Raw genomic sequence first — 20,201 nt, forward strand, 5'->3', positions numbered from 1 at the left:
GAGAATACTCTTCTAAAGGAACTGCCAGTTCTGCCCCTGCTCCTGTAAAACTGCTAATTTCAGTGCAAATCCAAAGAAAGTAGGAGCACGGAAGGAAGAAGGGAATGAGGAAGGGAGAGGCAGATTCCAGGTCTCCAGCTCACCCAAATGACAGCTTTGGAAAACTTTTCCTGCCTCAGTGCTTGCTCCTAAGAATAAATCACCCCTTCCAGGGCTGCAGGACCCCAAAATTCCAGCCCCCATGGAGACCCTTGGGAGCAGCTTCCTCCTTCCACATCCCAACAGCTCCTCTCTCATCCCATCCCAAAAAGGCCCATTGTCCATTAGGAACATGGAGCTCACTGAGGAAGAGCACATGGAAAACCACCAAAGTCCAGCACATGCAGCTCCAGCTCTCTCCCAAGTTTATGGAATTAAATCCCAAATTCCCACCCCACAGAAATCAAATCCTGGGACTTACCAGCCTGCTTTTCCTCCACCTGGTGCTTGGGATAAAGATGTTGGAATCACCACAGGGAACAAACAGCACTGGTCCCACACCTCTCCAAACCACCAGGACCAAAGGGCCAAATGCTTCCTTCTCCTTTTCCTAGGAATTCTTACCCATCCAGCACTTCCCTAATGACAACCAAGCAACCTAGAACTGCAATCCTGGGCTGAATCCTGCCAAGCTGAACTCTCCAGACTCTTCCTGAATCTCAGATTTGAGATGAAAAGCAGGAATCCTCTTTTCCTTTTGCTTATGTAAGCAAGGATGAATCAAGCCCAGGGTTCCCTGATCCTGTGTCATATTTAAGCCTTAAATATATTTATTTTTCCACATTCCCTTCTCCTTGGACACTCCAGGAGCTGCATTTCCAAATCCCAGCATACACATCCCTCCTCCTCACCACCCACAGCCTGCACGTGGAGCTGATCCGCAGTTTCTCCAGGCCCTGCGCTCTCCTGGCAGCCACAACTCCCATCCCTCCCCAGCAGGGATCCAGCCCTGCCCACTGCTCCCCAGGGACACCCAGGAGATAGGGATTCAGTTTCAAGCTCAGGAATTATTTAATTCCATAAGGCAGTTTTACATCTCCTCCATTTCCACAGGTTTTCCAGCTCCGACTCCTGGAATTACTCATACATATTTACTCCAACTTTTTCCTGCTGACACAGATTCCTTGTGCCTGTTTCTCCCCGTGGATTCACCACTACAGATCCTGGAGCTGGAACTGCCATCTCTACTCTCCGATACCCGGCAAACTCGGTGCCACAGAAGCACAGCCACACATTCCTGGCTGCAGCCATGGCACCAGGAATCTCCTCCTGCTCCCATGCTTATTCCCTAATTGACACTTCTGGTGTCTCCTTGATACACTGACCTTGCTCAGCCTGGAGAAGGGAAGGCTCCAGGGAGACCTTGGAGCTCTTTCAGTGCCTGAAGAGATTCCAAGATTGCTGGAGATGGACTTTGGATAAAGGCGTGAAGGACAATGGGAATGGCTTCCCACTGCCACAGGGTGGAATTAGATGGGATATTGGCAAGAAATTCTTCCCTGTCAGGGTGATGAGACCCTGAATTTCCCAGAGAAGCTGTGGCTGCACCATCCCTGGAAGTGTCCAAGGCCAGCTTAGCTGGGGCTTGGAGCAACCTGAGCTAGTAGTTCTTGCCCCTGGCTGGGGGATGGAACTGGATCACATTCCAGATCCCTCCCATTCCAAACTATTCTGCAATTTTTCTCCCTGGTACCACCACTCTCCATGTTCCCATACCCTCCTTACTTTCCCTTGTTACGGGGGAGGGGGAGTCCTTCAGCAGAGCTTGGAAGGAGCTTGGAAAGTTGTCACTCCAGGGACACTGTCCCTGCCTCTCAGCCACCAGCTCCAGAGCCAGAATTTGTTTGGAAAAGCTGGACAAGAGTGAGGTGAAAGGAGGTGAGGCAGAAGCAGAGACGCCACGTGACAAGAGTGGAGCTGCAGCCGAAGAAATCCCTGGAAAAGCATTCCTTGGCTCCAAGCAGCTGTGCAGGCACAAACTGAACGGCACAGATTGGAACTGACTGTTCCTAACAATTGGTTATACCACAGAAAACCAGGAACAATCCTTCCCAAGCAAACAGGGAGCAGAAAAGATGAATTGGCCACATGTGGGAATGCACCAGCTCTGGAGCTGGGGAATGCCAGACTATGGCAGGAGGTAACCAGAAGCAGCAGGAGATGATCCAGAACCTAAATCAACCATGTGATTCCTAAAATATAGACAGGAGGATCCAAAAAATGAGATTAATGTGTTCCTCACAAAATTATCCCTAATTCCAGATGGCTTGGGTAGGAAGGGACCTTAAGCTCATCCCATTCCAGCCAGCCCCTATCCCAGGTTGCTCCAAACCCTGTCCAGCCTGGCCTTGGACACTTCCAGGGATGGGGCAGCCACAGCTTCTCTGGGAAATCCATTTCAGGGCCTTGCTGTCCTCACTGGGAAGCATCTCTTCCCAATATCTCATCTCTCCCTGCCCTCCGGCAGCAGGAAGTCACTCCCATTGTCCTGTCACTCCATGCCCTTGTCCCAAGTCCCTCTTCAGCTCTCCTGGAACCCCTTTAGGCTCTGGAAGAGGCTCTAAGGTCTCCCTGGAGCCTTCTCTTGTCCAGGCTGAACATTCCCAGCAACCCCAGCCTGTCCTCAATCCATGTCTGAATTGAATAGGAAAAACATCACCTTTCCTGTAGCACATCCCAGCAGGATCATCTTCAGGGCTGTACCTGGATTTCCCACCTGGCTGCTGGACATCCTGGATCATGGCCAGGTGATCCCAATCCCTCTCTACCGAACTCAACACCTCTTGGAAAGCAAAGGAAAGCAATTCCATTTCTCCAAAGACAAACAGCTCAAATCTTGCCCAGGGAAGTTGGCAATCCTCAGAAAATGGGAAGGATCCCTGCTCCAACAGCACAGGGACACATTTTGCAATTGATTTCCCCTCCTCCAGCAGACACAAATTCCAAACGAATTTCACACTTGAATTTATAATCCTAACAGGATTATAAGGAAAAAAGCTGTTCACAGGGATCTACTTCAGGACAAGCCTCTGGCTCCGAGCCCAACCAGTTTGAGGCTGCTGGAAAAGAAGTTCCTTTTTCCTCTCCTTCCCGAGGCAACGCGTGGCCATCCTGGTAATTAAATGGAGTGCCTTTGCAGAGATTCCTTTGGCAGGATTTGTCCAGGTGTGGATTTTGCCTGCTTTCCTTTAATTATCTTATAATTAACCATGAAGTATCCAATCATCCAGAGCTTTTTCAATTAAGCTTCAAAAGGAAATGCCTGGAAGAGCTCTTGGTGGGAATGTTCTAATCAGCTGGGAAGAGATCACAGGCACCAGAGTTGGGGTTTGGTGACTCATTCCGTTATTGCCAGGACAAGTGAACTTCCAAAGACTGAAAAAATTCCTTTATTCCATCTTTTTCAGTTCACATCCTCATCCCTGATCAGAGCTCAGAGGCCTGGGAGCGATATGATACTGTAATTAACACAGTTGATTAAAGAATAATAATCAAGCTCTGAAGGATCAGGAATTATCCCTGCCCAGGTCTGACTTTTCTTCATCCCTGTGCCTCTTTTTGCCTCAGTTCCTTCCCTCAGCCTTAAATTCTGAGCAGAGGCACAAGCTGAGATCTCCTACAGTTCTCTTCTGGGCAGCAAGGGAAAATATTCCCAGTCTTTTTGATAAGGAATAACAGGAATTTTGCCTGCATCCTTGTGGAGATGTTTTGGGATCGCAGAGCCCACGGGAGAGATGAATTCTCCTCAAATGCCAGGCTGAGACTTCTGTGTGTCCAACAGCATGGACAAATGGATCATGGAATTGTTCAGGTTGGAAAAGCCCTCCAAGATCATCCAGTCTAATATTCCCCAGCACTGCAAAGGCCACCACCACTATCCCAGGTGCCACATCCATGCAGATTTTCAATCCTTCCAGGAACGGGGATTCCACCACTGGAGCCTGTTCCAATGCTTTGCAACCCCTTCCAAGAAGGAATTTTCCCTAGTATCCAACCTAAAACTTCCCCTGGCACAACTCAAGTGTCACTTGCCACATGCCTTGTCAGATGGCTTTGATTTTTTTTCAAAATACCAAGAGAATTCCAAAGGTCTCTTGGAGAAGGGATCTCTTGAGCGCTCCCAGAACTCCAGGAGCTTCTCACACACCTTTCCAGCCAGGTTCCTGACAGTCTTTCCCACATTCCACATAAAACACACCCTCTCCAGTGGGGAAAAAATAAATCAATCAATGTCTCCAACTGCTGACATGTCCATTTTTGCAACCTCCCATGGATATTTAAGGATTTATAAAGATCCCATGGATACTGAATGATTTTATTTTCACTGCAAAGAGGGAAAGAGCGGAACAGACACACCCAGGGAATATCCAGCATCCAGCCTGGAATTGTCCAGCACAAGATGAACCCAAGCATTCCTTAAGCTGGAAAAACCCCAGGTCCACAGGTTTTTTCCTCCCTCCACCATATTCGCTGCTCCCAGCTGGGATCAGTGTCCAGCAAAAAAGCCCAAATGATCCTCTGGAGTAAGGCAATAAGGTTAAGGAATGACATTAGGAATAATTCCCCCCTCAGTTACATGATTTCCTGGCTGGAATTTTCAAGGTGCTCCAGCTCCCAGCCTGAAGCTGGAAAAGGTAAAAAGGGATGACCCTGACCCTTTCTATGAGGATGTTTTAAATTCCAGCACCAACAGCCCACATATCCCTTCTTCCCTCTCTCCCTGATAAGCCAGGAAGGAGACAACACAGCAAAATGGGAAAATTCCGTGTTTCCACCAGGAAAGCAGCAGGGGGAGGGGGAGGGACAATCCAGGCTCTGAAATATGTTGGGATAAAATCTCACCTCTGCCCTCATCCAGCTCTTCCCAAATCCACCACGGGGTTTAGCATTACCAGGATGGGAGCCAAAGAATCCAGAGGTAAACATCCAAGAGAAAACAAGGAGGGAAGGGGTTGGAATCACTGGAAGAGACCAGCAGGAGCTGCCTCTTTAACACCCCTCCCTCAGCTGCCAGCACCCAGGAATCCCATTCCTGCTCCGGGCTGCCAGCAAGGAGTGACCTCTGGAGAACACAGATCTGTCCACCAGCAGCACACAACTCACCCCTTTTCCCTCCTGCAATGATCCAACACCCCCATTTCAGGGAAATCTGAGGCACAATTCCGTGATTTTCTGCAGGGAAGAACAGAAGCTCCGAATCCCCCACGTTTCTGGGGTGGGCTTTTCCCCCGCTCCAGGAGGAAGATGAAGTCATGTTCCCAAAATAGTTTCAAGGAAAAAGGCTCCAAGGAAGAAAGAGCTCCCCTTTAACAAGGGGGCTGAAACTTCCCTGCCCTCCAAAGGGACAGATTAATTCAAATTCCATTCTGGAGCACTGGAAACATGGAAAACTGAAGTATTAAAGTACCAAGCCATAATTAATAACAGCCACTAATTAATGGAAAATCCAAATTTAGGGGGGAAAAAAAGACAACCCCATTATTACAAAATAAGGGATGACAACCTTCAGGCAGAAGTCCCAAATCCCAGATTTATGACAAATTAAGGGATTGGAACCCTCAGGCAAGAGTCCCAGATGCACTGACCACAACCCAGCTGTGGTGCAGTGGCAGGAGAACCCCAGGGAAGCTCCCACAGGGAAAAAACTGCACAGCTGCTTCAGTCAGGATCCCAGCACACCAAAACCCAGACCCCATCCCATGGCAGGTGCCTGTTTTTCCATTGGATTTGGCTGGAAACTCATTTAGAAACCACAGTTCTTCCTTAATTGACCTCTCATCTTTTTCCCATTTCGATTTTCTAAGTGAAGTTTGGGACTGCAATTCCTCTTCCCTCACACAACGCGGTGGTTTTACTGAACTTCCACACCCCCCAGCCCTTCTGAGCACACATGGGGCAATATTCCCAGGAAGAGGCACGCTGACAGGACTGGGCAAAGTCCCATATTCCTTGGGAGCTACTTAAACAACGGCTGCACTGAGGAAAAAGAAACCAGATTTCTCTGTCCTGAATATCTTATCTACTTCCAAGGAGGTGGGAAAAGCAAATTCAGGAACAGCTCAGCCCGGAAAACTCATCCCAAGGGGCTTCCTAACCCTGCTCCACAAGCATCTGGAATCCAGGGTGGTCTTTTTGCTGCCCCCCTCCCTAAAAAAAGGAGCTCTGAGCTGCTGAGTCAGCAAAACAACAGCAGGGTGGATTCGGGCATCTCCTTATCCAACTTGTAATTAACTCTGAGGCCACGGAGCAGCCTGGAATGGGAAAACTCGGAGTCAGGAGCCAACTGGGAGAGAAGGAATCTTGGTTTCCCACTTAAGTCAGAAATTAAATCCCTTCCCTACCTTTCTTGACAAATCTTCTTATAAATGAGAGCTCCAAGACTCCCTGTTCCCATAGGAACATGAGAACTTCCAACCTCATCTCCTTTCCCAAGAGCAGCAATGCCTAATGGAGCCTCGGCAGCTGGAATATTATAAAGATTGGGAAAGGTAAAAGAACACTTCTCTTATTTCTCCTCCAAAAAGGGAGCAGCAGCCACAGCCCCAGGGGCCACCAAGTCCTAAATTCCTCCCTTTTCCTCTCTCCTAATGGGATTTGTCACATTTTTTTCGCCAAAAACGCCAGAGTTTCAACAAAATCTCCAAGCTGAAATGCAAATTCCTTGGACAACCCCTGCAGTCAGGTGTAAGGAGCTGAGCAAACACCAGGACAGCTGTCTAAAGTACAGAGCAACAAATGGTCACGTTGTCTGGGAACAGGATCTCCTGCTTCTCCAGGCCTGGACAACCAGGAATTCCAGTATCACACCCTCTGGCACAGCACCTTTTACCTCTGGACACTGAGGAGAAGATCCATCTGCTTTCATCCTATCCATGTAAAACTTCCAGGCCCTGACACACTGGAATGGTGAAAGCACTCCAGAAGGAAAAGGGGATTTGCTCCCACTCTCCACCTATCAAACTTCCCTAAATATTAAGGTTTAACCAAACAGCACCTGCTGGAAGAACGGAAAGGCCAACTCACTGTTTTTCAGGAATGTTGAACCCTCGTGCTCCAGAGCAGAGGCTCCAGGGCTGTGTTCTCCATGCCAGGCAGGAGGGAGTGTTTTGGCCCAGCCCCAGGGAACTCAGAGCCGAGTGGTTCACCAAACAAATCCACGTTAACATTGGGATTTTGGTGTGATAAATCAGGTGCTTTCAGGTGAAAAGGTTCCGGATTGCTCCGACCACACCCTTTCACGCTTTTTGCACTCCAAAGGGCAGCATTTCCCAGCTCTCGCACACAAAAGGCAAAATCCTGCAGCTACAGGAACAGGAACCAGGATGAGTTCTTCCCATTCCATCTGGTTTTCCAACCCCCCCCACCCCCGTCTAGGCTTTTCTGGAATGAGAAGCCTCATTTCTTAGCAGTGGGAAGTGCCCCTCGCTCTCCTCAATCTACATCCTGCTTCCAAGTGTTGTTCAATTAAGAGTTAACACAGAAAGAAAAATTAGGAGAGTATCTGGAAACCAACAGGATAAATACAATGACAGCTGGGAACACCAAGGACAACAGGAGCTGGATTCCAATGATCCCTGTGGGTTCCATCCAGCTTGGGATACCCTATGATTGACTTGTCCATTGCACAACATCCCAAGGTTTTAAGAGGATAATTGGCTGTGGACAGTCCAGGATCCTCCGTGTTGGAGAGATTCCCACGTTCCCTTGGGCGACTCCGCCTTTTCCTCAGCCTGCCCAGGTGACACCTCCCCAGCACCTCGTCCACCCGGTTGGAGCTGCCACGGAACACTGAACTAATCCGACCCCTGGGATGAGCATCCAGTGCACAAACACAGCGCGTTCCCTTCCGCTCTCCTGAGCCAGAAGGATCTGGGTGAGCCCGGAGTCATTAAAAGCCACCTCGGATCAGTTCCGCTGCCTGAATCCCCTCAGTGTATCCCAAAAACCCGGAACTGTGGGTGCTTACTGGGCTTGCAGATGTTGCAATTCCAAAGTTTACTTCCCTGTCTTGTCACCTGCCAAGAGAAGGAAAATCTGGCAGGATTATCCCCCTGAGGACCAAACTAAACCTCGTGTGTCGCAAGGAATAAAGGCCAAATGTGAGAATCCTTGGAGTTCCTACCCAGAAATGGCTGGAAACCAGGGTTCCAGGCCATTCCAGGGAACAAACACGCAAGGAGCCAGCAAATCCATGGACACAACACATGGGTTATGGTATGAAGGACATGGGAAAAGTTGGGAACATCAAACCCCTCAGGAGTGTCTGGCCTGTACAGAGAATCATGGAATTGTTAAGGTTGGAGAAGACTTTTAGGATCATCAAATCCAACAATGAACCCACTACCCCATGTCCCAAAGTGTCACATCCACATGGATATTAAATCCCTCCAGGAATGGGGACTCCACCAGTCCCTGCTGCCCTGGGCAGCATCTTCCAGTGCTTTACAACCCCTTCCATGAAGAATTATTCCCAATATCCAACCTAAACCTCCCCCTGATGCAACTTGAGGCCGCTTCCTGCTTTCCTGTCATTTGCTCACTGGGAGAAGAGCCCAATCCCACCTGGCTCCCTCATCCAGGCATGGAGTTGTAGGGAATGAGAAATTCCCCCAATCCTCCTTTTCTCCAGAATAAAACACATCCTACAAACTCAACACGTTAGATAACACAGAAACTTCCAACATCGGCATGTTCCTGATTTCCCTCCCCAAATTCCTGCTCCCCACCTCACAAGGGAATTTCACCAACTCTGCCAGTATTCCCAGGAGGTTCCACACTTACTCAGCCGCCCATTCCCGAGCATTTTCTGCAGCTTCCCACGTGCTTCCCACCTCCCAGCTCGCCTCTCCTCATTCCTCCGCCCTCATCCAAGGGGAACACAAAGTCAGAGCAAGGCCCCAGAGAGTCCCAAAATTCTCCTTGCCAGCTGGGATTCCATAAGGCAAACAGTTACATGCAACAAATCCCTTTATCTCGGGCTCTATCAGGCCTTGGAATAACCATGGATAACACTGGATTTGGGGATTTGCCCATTTCCTACTGAGTTAAATTTGATTATGGCACTGGAGGTGTTCAAACAAGCTCGGGGAGAAAATGTCATCCATTCTTTTTTTTTAGGGGCCAAAAGACTCTTTTCCAAAAGCAACAAATTGATCCAGGAATAGCCACAAAACTTAAGAGGGAAGAAGGTTTTCCAGACAAAGCAGCCTGTAGCTTCCTGCAGAAGATTTAACACCACAATTCCACAAAGGGAAAGGGAATTTTGCCCCTGGATTTATCAGTGAATTTTGAGGAAAGCTCTAATCTTTCCAGTTTTGGAACATGGATATCTCTTTTTCCACTAGAAAATAAGGGAGAACTGACAAAGGTAGAGGGAAGAGCAATATCACAGAGCACAAAATCTCTCCATGAAATTTTCCCTCATTCCCTACTCTATCCAGGGAAGAAAATGAGCAGCACAAATCACAAATTCCCGCTTTTATGGGAAGTTTTTCTTCTTCCTCTGACAGGGCATATGTTTTCCCCTCTCCAAGGAAAAATCCAGTTCATCCCTGAATGCTCTCATTTAGGGAAATGCTGGTTGTCATTAGCGGATGCTCTGGTGCCATGGAGATGGTGACAAACAACTGAATCAGCCGGAAAAAACCCGGAGTCACTAAAAGGGGAATGTGCTTCCAAAGGTTAAACGTGCCCCAGAGGTAAATGAAGAACACTTATAGGATCTGGATATCAAAAAGAAATAGGGTGTCCAGGGGAGTTGTGGATCCATGGATGTGTCCAAGGCCAGGTTGGATGGGGCTTGGAGTTACCTGGGATAGTGGGTGAGCTTTGAGGTCACTTCCAACCCAAACTGTTCCAGGATTCTAATCATGGGATCCAAAAGCAGTGCAGGATAAACTTTTTTCAGGACAATCCCCAGCTGGCTGAGACGCTGGAAGCTCCTAAGCAGCACCTGCCTTGTTCTGATTTCCTGGGAGGTGAAACAGTTCATTTCCCACAGGAGAAAACAGCACCAATTTGCAGGATCATTTAGCAGACCCAATGGGAAAAGCCAAGCCTCCAGAGGCTCCCAGTTTGGAGCTGAAATCCATATTCCAAAAATACATCCAGGCTGTGTCAACACCAGGAATATGGGCTGCAAAGACAAGCCATGACAGAATAATAAATTTCATCCCAAAGAATGCAGAGCTGTGGAAATTCCAAATTCCAGCAGACATGGAGCAGCAGGACACATCCAAATGGGAACCTTCCAGGGAAGAAAAGCACCTTTCAGGAAAGAAAGGGCTGAATTCCATCCCAGCCTCCCCATTTTCTATTTGCTGCACTGAACTATAATAGGAATGTCCTGAATTTTCCTGTTTCTTCCCATTATCCAGTTCAAATGTTTTAAGGTGGCCTGAGGGATTCAGCATTTTATTCCAAAAGAACAAGGATAAGGATCCTGTCCTGCAGCCTGCCTGGATGTAAAATCAGGACCACTCAGATCTGTGGGGATAATAAAACCTCCAGGCCAAGAAATCCCAAGGAAACATGTTCCAGAGGGGAAAAAAGGAGTGGAAAATGCTCATTTAAGGTGGCATTCCCATATTTACTGATGGCTGTGAGTGAATTGCACTGGGATATTTGCCTCTGACTCCTGAAATGGCAAGTGAAAAACACCAGGAAAACTTAGAATTGAAGGTTCTAAATTACATCTTGTATCCTGTTTTCAGGGAAAAATTCCTATTGAGCTCAAAGCCAGCCCTGAGGAACCCACTTGTTTTAATTCCACACCAAGGGAACAGGCAGCAACCAAAATCTCAGCTGGAAGGGAACGTAAAGCCAGGAATTTTCATGCAATTCCACAGATCTTTGAAGAGGAGCTCAGAAGGCTCCTCAAAGAGACGGAGAAATGCCAATGGATGGGGCAGGATGAGGATTTTCAGGGATCTGCTGGAGCACAAGGGCAGTTAAGGAAGGATTTGAATTAAAGAAGAAACTCCTGGATTAAGAGCCCAGGACAGAATCCTGACAGTCTCTGCCTGCCATGCAGATTTCCAGCTCCTGCTGCAAGGAAAAGGAAAATAATCTAAAGCTTTTTTATTTCATCTTTCCAAAGAGATCCAGAGGTAAGGGATCCATGTGCCTTCCACTGGAAAGAAGGGAGAAAGGAAAGAAAAGGAGGAAGAAGGAATGCCTGAAGGTCCAGGGCACATTTTTTCCTGAAACTCTGTGGGAATTACTTCCTGTATCCAAAATCCCTGCTAGGGTCCAGCAGCATTTTTGTCCATATTTCAGGGCAGGATATTCCTCAGCAGGGCAAACTTTCCCATTTTTTACCAAAACCTGGAAGACCATTCCAATTTCTTCCATTTTCGAAGTTCCAAGCTGGGCAGGTGCTGCACCTGGCAAATTTTCAAGGATTTTTTTTCCTGATTTCTCCTTAAAAATGCACACAATAATGTATAGAAACACACCTAAATTAACAATATCACACATGAAATAACAAAAATATCAGCTCCAACTAGCCTGGAATGAAGAGCCTGATTGACTCCTATCTATCCCAGCAGGAATAAATCCCGGCGCTCTCCGCAGATCCCACAAAAGTCCATTTGTCACACTTCCCATGGCACAAAGGCCACTTTCATCTGCTCCCAGCTCCTGAAAAACTCCAGCCCTGCAGCTCCAAGAGCAGGTTAAAATGGTTTCACTCACCCCATCTCAACTGCTGTGTCTTTAACTGGAAATTCCTCAAACTCCAGGGCTCAATCCAGCTCGGGGTGTTCCTATTCATCAGCTGGATCACTGTTGGGAGCAGAGGTGGAACCAAGGGTCATTTATTTGGGAAAGATGGAATGGGAGGGGAGGAAAAGCAGGGTGCAGGCTCCCCAGAATAAAGCTGCGTGGTCTAGGGGAGGTATAAAGGCTTAATTCCCCTAAAGAAAGTCTTCAGACAGGACAGGGATGTTTGGGACAGAAGAGAATTCCTGCTGGTTTAGTCCAAGGAAGTTTCATAGAAGACAGCCAGGCCTGGGAATGACTGGAACCTTCTCCAAACTCTTCTCCATCCAAAGCTGAGCAGCTTCCCGAGCTTTACACCCTCCAATCTGAACACTTCTCCTCCCTACCATGCTTCCAGCTGCCTGGAAAAGACTCCCAAAAACCAGGATTATGCCACTTTAAGGAAAAATTTCTAAGGCACACAAGCCGCAAATCCCGATTTTGCAAATCCATACAATGATACGGCAGCTCCAAAATCCAAGTGACCTCGTTTGGAGCAGCCAGCTCTCAATTAATTAACTTCCAAGGGGAGGGACAGCAGAAGGAGCAGGACTGAGATTCCCACACAAAGTCCAAAAAAAAAACCAACCCCAAAAAGTGTTAGGGTTTTTTTTTTGGTTACTGTAACTGTTTGTCCAGGGAATTTTAACAAAGTTTCCAAAATGTAGGAATTTTTATTTTTTTTTTATTCCTCACATTTTTGGTCATTGGGAGGAGCATTTTCACCCTTCTCACTTTCCCTGCTGGCACAGCACTTCCTTTTAAATCCTATCATTGCACAACTGCTCCTTGGAAAGGGAACGGGTGGACACAGCCCAGAGAAGTTTCCCTTTCTCACCACCCTTTTCCCAGCAACCACAGAGGGATTTACAGCATTCCCTGTCTCCAGGATTTGGATCTGGCTGTGCAGGTAGCAGGCAAAAAGTGCCCAGTGCCTTAATTTAAATGGGAATTCGGGTCAAATCAGGATATTTTTAGGTCAGCACTGACAAAGTCAGTACCTGCAGTACAGAGTCCATGTCCTTAAATCCCTGATTTTGACCCTCCAGAGTAAAATTTTGGACAGCAGAGCTGCCAACTCCCAAATTTCTGATTTAAATTCCCATTTAAAGGGGGAATTTTATCCTGCTCCTTGCTGAAGGGTTTTGGCTGCAGAAATTCCAGGTTATCTGTATCATTTACCACATAACCAATACTTTTCCAAGTCTCTTGTCCCTGTTGGGCATTTCCAATCCCCTCAGCCATTCCCAGTCCAAGCTGGCACTGCTGGAATTTCCCCAGCAGCTTTAAGACCCCCGTGCAACTTTTATGACCCTGAAAACCAACACCTGGCACAACAAACACCTTCCCCCAGCTCAGGTTTCCAACTTGGAAAGCTTCTTCCAGCAGTGCCCACAGGATACACATTTCAGCCAAGCCAATGCCGGAATCACGGAGACTCCGAAGCTTTCCAAGAGCCACTTCCCACAATTTCATTATCTCCCATTTAAGAACACTCAGCCTGACCACAAAAACTCGGATGCTTCTCCCTGTCCAGCCAGGAGCATGCAGCAACTCATCCCCACTAAGTTTCATCCAGGGGGAGATGAATATTCCCACCTTGGAATACTCCTTTCCTTTAAAACCATTCCCCAGAGTTCTGCTGCTTTCATGTCCCGGGGTTCTATGTCCCACCGTGGTGAATCACGGGGTGATTTCCCACCTGGAGCAGGCTCTGAGGACCATGGCGTGCACCAGGCTCGGCAATCCCCATTCCCATGTTCCCAGTGCCAGCTGAAGCCTGTCCCAAACACACCAGCAGGTACTAATTCCCAGAATTGGGCACAGCGGGAATTCTGGCTGAGCAGCCTGGCAGCACCCCAGCTCCAAGATCTCGGAGCGACATCTCCCTTACTTTTATAAGGATATCTCACTTCTGCAGCTGCCTGCCATCCTAAATTTGGGAATTTTACGGCCACGGCTCAGCATCCGCCCGCGTTGCTCAAGTCAGGTACCATTCCCTGCGGGAAGTAATAAAAGCTGCGAGCCAGAATCCCTGTGTCACACCCACACCGCAGCTTCTCCCCGGACATCCAGCGGCACCGCTCCCGCCTCCCTCCGCGGGATCCCGAATCCCACACGGCGGGATCACCTTCACGCCTCGCACCTGCCCGGGCCGGGATGGCGCCGTGCCAGCGGCGCAGGTGGAAGCCCAGCGCCTCGCAGGGGCCGCAGGCCACACGGAGCGGGGCCCTCCCGGCGGGAACGCCGCGCTCCCCGCGGCATCCGGACCCCTCGGGCGGCGCGGGCCTGCGGCCCGGCGGGGCGGGGGGCGGCGGCGGGCGCACCCCCGGCCCTGCCAGCGCCCTGCCGGCTCCCCCCGCACCTGCCGCAGCGCCGGCCCCCGCTGCCGCGCCGTCCCCATCGCCGTGCCTCACCTCGCTCCCGCTGCCGCCGCCTCGGGAGCGCCGCGGCCGCCGCCGCCTCCTCCATGCCGGGGGCCCTGCGGCCCCCGATTCTCCAACGCCGCCTCCGCCCTGCCGGGGCCGCCCCCGCCTCGCCGGGGCCGCCCACTGCGTCAACTGCGTAAGGGCCGCTACGCAACCTGCGGTCGCCACGGCGACGAGGGGTGCGGGGCGCGGCGGCGCCGCCTGGCGGCGCGCGGCGGTAGCGCCACGGGGCGGGGCAATCCCGGGCGGCGGCGGGTTCCAGCCGGGAATTGGCGCTGGGAGCCCGGGGACCCCGGAACCCCGGGCAGAGGCCTCTCCTGGGCCGGTGCTCACCTGCCCTACCGGTATTACCACGGAAAGATCCCACTAGAATGACGGAAGGGTCCCCAGAGGAGCCAGTTCCCTTGGAAAAGACGTCCAGGACCGCGGAGTCCAGCGTGTGACAGTCCCCGCCTTGTCACCCAGAGCGCTGAGAGCCACATCCAGTCATTCCTGAAACACCTCCGGGGATGGGGACCCCACCACCTCCCTGGGCAGCCCCTTGCAGTGTCTCATCATCCTTTCCATGAAGGAATTCCTTCTGGTGTCCAAGCTGAACTTCCCATGGCACAAGTTGAGGCCATTTCCTCTTGTCCCGTGCCTTGTTCCCTGGGAGCACAGCCCGGCTCCAACCTGCCTCCCCCCCAGTCAGGGAATTCAGGGAGCAATAAAATCTCCCCTCAGCCACACCTGGGGCTCTCCCAACATCCCTTTCCCTCTGGAAAAGTGCCCTCATGGAGAGGGCCTGGCATGCTGCTTTCAATGCCCAGCATGGAAAAGCAGTGCTTTCCTCTCAGGAAAAAATGTTCCCAATAAAGATGGAGTGAGTCTATTCACGAGGGTATGGAGTGACAGGAAAAGAGGGAATGGCTTCCCGCTGCCAGAGAACAGGGTTAGATGGGATACTGGGAAGAAATTGTTAGACCCAGGAATGGATTTCGCTGGGAAGCCGTGGCTGCCCCATCCCTGGAAGAGTCCCAGGCCAGGCTGGACCAGCCTCGGAGAAACCTGGGATAGTGGAAGGTGTCCCTGCCCATGTCCCTGCTCACCCTGGAACTGGGTGAGCTGTTGAGGTCCCTTCCAACCAATCTCCCTCTTCACCAAAAAACCCTGGCGAGGACGGACACACCACAACAACCACCCCATCCGGGAGGAACGACAGCCATTCCCTTTGAGCACGGCAGCTGCCATCATCCAAGGACACAACTTAGATGCTCCTACTGCAAAAAAAAAAGGCATTGAAAAATAGAGAAAAAAAAAAAATCTCTGTCCCAGAAAAGCTGATCCAGCAGGGAATAGCAGCACATCCTTGCCTGCCCATTCCTCCTTAAAGCAAGTGGAGCAGCCTTCAAATGGTCTGCTGGGTGACATCACCGTACCTGGGAAATAAAACAGCCTGACAGGGGTGGAAAAACATTCAGGAAAGGCTTTGAAGCTCCGGAATTCATTTGTGCCGAGGCCTTTGTATCCTGTTCAGGCAGAAAAATCCCCCTCACGCTCATTCCGAGTCCCTTTATCTTCCCAGACAGGTGCAAAGTGGCTCCGGTTTGGATGAAAAGCTGCTGCCAAATTTAGCATTCCAACAAATCGTTTCATCCAGCCTGTGGCACTTCCAAGGTCTCCCTTCGGCACGATCCGCTCCCGGCCGGGCAGGCACCCCTGGAAGCCCCAAAACCTGGAGCAGACAGAGGGAAGAAGCTCAGGAAGACTGGAAATTACTCATTTATTCAGGGAAAGAAAATCGGAAGCCGTCCGAGGCTTTCCAAGGGGTGGGATAGAGCACATCCCAGCCCTGATCCTGCCAATTAAGGGACACAAGGCGATTAATCCGATACAGCTCAGGATTTCTGCCCTCCAGCAGCTCCAGCTGCCCGTTTCCAGCCTGGCTCCACCGAATTGCAAGGGCCAGACTGCATTTATAGCCCAGCTCCAGGGTCGGGATTCATCCCAGTGATCCCCAGGGCGCCGTTCCCTGACTCCTGTATGGCAGTGACACCATTTGCAGGCAATTTTGGAATGTTTTGGATAAAGTGGATGCCTTCTAAAGCATTAAGGGAAGGATTAATGCCCTCAGAAATCCCATTTTTTCCCCGCTGTCATGACACGGAGGGCGGGTGGCGAAGCATTTAAGGGAATTAAGGAATTAATTTGAGCCTGTCACAAAAGACATGATTTTCCGTGATTTTCGCATGGATCTGTCCCCACCTCCAACCTCTGGAGCAAATCCATTCCTTTCAGAGCTTCCCAACCCGTGGGAAAGGGTTGAGTCTGGGTTTAAATGCCTGGGGCAATGGTGTGGTGATGTACACACATTCCTGGGAATCCCACGCCTTCAGAGGGATGTAAGGGAGAGTTAGAGCATCCCAGACATCCAGCAGCAGGGTTATCCCTCTGGATCACTCAGATGCAGCATCTCCATCAGGGCATCACCAGCCATTTCACAAGGAAACCTCCAAAGGCCCCAGTGGTTATTCCCTCCTCACCTCTGGATGGATCTCTGCTCTTTGTGCAGGAATGACCCGGGAATATGAGGGAGAGGGAATTCTGTGGTGTTCTTCCAGCTGGAGCATCATTCCTCCACACATGGATATGGCACGGGGCTGTTCCACACCACAGGCTTGGAATTCTCCATGTCAGCTCCCAGGAAAAGTCCAGACCACTGTAGGCAGCCTTGGAGCTCAGGAGATCCCTGGAATGTGCCAGGAAGGATTCCATCAACAAAGAGCTCATCCAGCTGGGTGTCCTGAAAAAAAGCCAAAAGATTCCAGGGTTAAGGATTCTCCTAAACCTAAAAGCAAACCAACCCCTCCTCCAGGGAATTTGGACAGGGAACAAGGCTCCAGGAATAGCTGGGAACATGGGAAGCTTTTTATTATTATTCAGTTTGTTGTCATTGCCACCGCCCCCAGGCGCAGCACATCCAATCCCGCTGCTCCGAAATCCTGCTCCTGTTGGGCTCCCAGTCGGAGTCAGACGCTCTGCTACTCCCAGGGTAACGAGACCCTCTCCTCCTCCATCCCAACCCTGCCAATTCCCTCAGCTGCTCCATTAGGATTACAATAAATCATAGGGAAATAGCTGGAACAAGGCTGGGAGTGCAGCAGTCTCCCCGGCGCAGGGATTCCAACATCCAGGTTATCCAAACCACCTCCTCAGTCCCTGAAAACACCAGGCTGGGCTCCATCACCCCTGGAGCAGGCACAGGCTGTTCCAGCTGGCTGAATTCCAAGGAGAGACAGCAACAAGTGTCTTGGGAAGGTGCTTTTGTCTTTCTCCAAGGGGACAGGCCACCAGGGAAAGGTGGACAACAGCGTTATCCCGACATTTCCTCCAGGGGAAAAAATTCCAGCACCTCACTCGCTGTCTCTCACTCTCTAGGGAATATCAGTTACTGAAGAACTGAGGTTGGAAAAACCCTCCAAGATCACAGAGTCCAACTGTTCCAAGGCCACCACTAACCCATGTCCCCAAGTGCCACATCCACACGGGTTTTAAATCCCTCCAGGGATGGGGACTCCATCCCTGGAGCCTGTTCCAATGCCTGACAACCCTTTCCATGAAGGAGTTTGCCTCCATACCCAATCTAAACCTTCCCTGGCACAAGCCAAGGCTGCTCCTTCTGTGCAGCCGACCGTAATTCCACACTAAATTCCCACACATTTCCCCTCCAGAATTTGGGAAGTGCTTTTAAAATCCACACCAACAGGCATCCCTGTCCCCCATCCCCATGTCACCAAGCAGAAAGTGCCCGTGTTTGCTTCCATCCCCATGGTGGCTGTGCCTTCCCAGCCCTCCCTCCCTCTCTCCCTCCCTTCCCAGCGTGATTCCCGCCCGCGACTCTCTGGAGGCATCAGCCTCCATCACCTCCTACCAAAGCGCTGCTAATCCAGTGCCTCCAGACTGTTCCTGCTCCTCAAATCCTTCATTATCCCAGCAGGACTCCTCAGAAACTGCTCTTCCCCGATGCCCTCCAAGCCAGCACCTCCTGGCTCGATGCTCCATGTCATTCCCAGCCCCTGGGAAGCTCCCAAAGCAGGGATGAGCAGCTGGCAGTGTCCCCCCAGCAGGAGCAGCTGCTGCAGCTCTGCAGAGAAACAGCATCACTCAAACCTTCACTAAAAATCATTCCCTAATGGAGAGGCTTCTCCTGCACTCTGGATGTTCGGAAAAATCTCCCCCTCCAGCTGCCTCAGCTTTCCATGGCTCCTCCAGCACTGGGAAAGGATTTGGGGGGCCCAGGCTGCTGTCCCACCCCTGAGCCTGAATCCCTAAAAAGCACTTAATTCAGAAGAGAGACATTCCAGTCAGAGCCACACCTAGGGAGAGCTGGTCCAGGGATAAGCTGGAAGCCTAAATTCAGGCTCAGGCTGGTACACTGGAGGCTGGAATGCCAGCCAAAGGCAGGGCAGGAATTGGGAAACCTCTGTCAGGCACCTGAAGGGATCAGACATGGAATTTTGGAATGGTTTGTGTTGGAAAGGGCCCTAAAGATCATCCCATTCCACCCCCTGCCATGGGCAGGGACACCTCCCACCATCCCAGGTTGCTCCAAGGCCCATCCAACCTAGTCTTGAACACTTCCAGGGATGGGGCAGCCACAGCTTGTTTGGGAAATCCACTCCAGTGCCTCCCCAGCCTCACAGGGAAAAATTTCTTCCACAAATTCCAAGGTGTGGGCAGCGCCAGGTCCCACTGCAGGTAAGAAGTGCAGAGCAAGGCTGGCACATTCCCAGCTCCTTCCCTTGGGCACAGCTCTTCCCATTCCCACCTGCAGAGGGTGGTGACCTGTCCCCTCCTTAGGAGCCCCCTTTCCAGCCTCAAAGCCGCCTTCCCAGCGGGATCCCTCCCTTTTCCCAGAGGTTCCCACGCCGTGGGCTCACTCTTGGCACGTAGTAAACACGCCCGTGCGCACACGGCTGCCTTTGGCTCCCCAGAAAAAGCCTGGAGAGGATTTCTCCCACAGGTTGCATCCTGGAATTCGGCACAGCCCTCGCTGCTCACAATTCCAAGCACAAACTCCTCTTTCCAGCTGCTTTGCTAAATTGGTGCCAGATCTAACTCTGGAAGCCAAGCCTCGGAGACTTGCTATCAATGCCGCCAGCACTTCCCCCTCCCAAGGACATTATCCAGCATTATCCAAGCTGTGACTCCTCAGCCCAGAAATTTCTCCCCGGGAAGGAGCCATTGCCATGGAAAAGGACCATTAAATAACAGTTCACTGGGGTTTCTCACCGCTGCTCAGCCAAAGCTCAGGCCATCTTCCTGCCTGGCAGCTCCAGGTGGCTTTTCCTTTGGGAAAAATGAGAGGATAAAGCAGTGCTCCAGGCTGTCAGGATATTTGCCAGCATCCTCCACACTCCCCCTTGGACAAACCCATCTTCCCAAAGCTTTTTCGCCTCAGGTTGTAAAAGCCTCGCTGTTCTGCAGGGAATTAAAAACAGAAAAAGTGTGGAAATGAGCCCCAAAGGCTTCAAGGGGAGGAAAATGCAATCCCCCGAGCTCCCCTGAGTCACAGGGATGTGCTTGCAGCACTGGCAGCCACTGGAATTCCCGGCTCCATCCCAGCCCTGGCTAATCCAGGTGCAATAACAACGTGTCATTTTCCTCATCTGCTTCACCCCCGCCAAAATTCCTTCATGTTATTCCTCCTCCCCGCCCACCTTTTGAATGCCCTTGGCTCCATCCTCCTGCGGGAGGAGAGCTCCAGCCCAGGAATGAATCAGGATTTTAGCAGGAGCTTTAGGGATGTGGGATGCCTTCACCCCCACGATCAGGAGCGCTGGCCTTTTCCCAGGGCTCTGTGGCATGAACACAACTTCCCTGGCCGAGACTCCAAAGCACAGGGATTCACCCGGAGCATGAGCTGCTTCCCGATTTCCAGGAGCCTGCTCACCACCTCCTGTGCTGGGAATGGCTGCGGATGGAAGGACAGGG

At 50.8% G+C, this 20,201-nt stretch overlaps 1 protein-coding gene across 5 annotated transcripts in view; it reads right to left on the minus strand.

Annotated features, from left to right (window-relative positions):
• The window catches only part of DAGLA (diacylglycerol lipase alpha), a 61,956-nt gene extending 42,306 nt beyond the window's left edge, over positions 1–19,650 (minus strand). Inside the window, exons 1-3 of one of the 5 annotated variants that reach the window (XM_064425770.1) lie at positions 19,500–19,650; positions 16,751–17,010; positions 15,647–15,942 (exon numbers count right to left, since the gene is read on the minus strand). The gene's annotated coding sequence lies outside the window, so the exon portion shown is untranslated. Of the gene's footprint in view, positions 1–460; positions 821–11,733; positions 11,824–13,693; positions 13,713–14,216; positions 14,373–15,646; positions 15,943–16,750; positions 17,011–19,499 lie in introns of those variants that run through there. The other 4 variants (XM_064425766.1, XM_064425768.1, XM_064425767.1 and 1 more) reach the window with 4 other exon arrangements.
• Between the last annotated feature and the right edge of the window lie 551 nt (positions 19,651–20,201).

This window comes from Passer domesticus, chromosome 6 (assembly GCF_036417665.1).
Source record: "Passer domesticus isolate bPasDom1 chromosome 6, bPasDom1.hap1, whole genome shotgun sequence".
NCBI lineage: Eukaryota > Metazoa > Chordata > Aves > Passeriformes > Passeridae > Passer > Passer domesticus.